Source organism: Bufo gargarizans, chromosome 3, assembly GCF_014858855.1.
Source record: "Bufo gargarizans isolate SCDJY-AF-19 chromosome 3, ASM1485885v1, whole genome shotgun sequence".
NCBI classification, from domain to species: Eukaryota; Metazoa; Chordata; class Amphibia; order Anura; family Bufonidae; genus Bufo; species Bufo gargarizans.
In genome coordinates, this window is record NC_058082.1 from 52594606 (window position 1) to 52595095 (window position 490).

The 490-nt window shown below is 37.1% G+C and overlaps 1 protein-coding gene across 3 annotated transcripts in view; it reads right to left on the bottom strand.

The window, feature by feature from the left end:
- Positions 1-226: 226 nt before the first annotated feature.
- FAM124A (family with sequence similarity 124 member A) overlaps positions 227-490 on the bottom strand; it is a 68245-nt gene continuing 67981 nt past the window's right edge. For all 3 annotated transcript variants that reach the window (XM_044286488.1, XM_044286487.1, XM_044286489.1), the window contains one exon: positions 227-490. This exon is cut by the window's right edge. The gene's annotated coding sequence lies outside the window, so the exon portion shown is untranslated.

The window sequence follows — 490 nt, forward strand, 5'->3', positions numbered from 1 at the left end:
GAATAAATCCCCTTCAGATACAATTGGACATAATCCATGACGCGCAATTGAAGGGGATTTTTTTTCCGGAAACGCATCATCATTTTTGGAACAGTAAAGTCTCTTAGTTTATTCTTGGCAGGTGCCTATGTCTTCTTTTTCTATGGAGAGGTCCTACAGCCTCTTACATGTGCAGTACCCATTATTACTGACCACTTAAAACCATACACAGAATTGAGGGAAAATGTCCAAATATTTATTCAGATAGCAGTTTGGATACAGGTTATTCATTTATCCCTGAAACGATAGCCTTTGTTTCAGTCAATCTGTACAGTTCTGATGACAATAGGATAAGGCACACATCACTGGAATCTACATCGTCCTCTGTGCTCCTAGCAGCTCACGTTGTGAAAATCTGAAGAATAATTTAAATTCTGTGCAGGTGTCACATCATAAAAAAGTCACCTACATTTCACACCAGAAAAAAAACCTTTAAAGTATAGAAAATTAT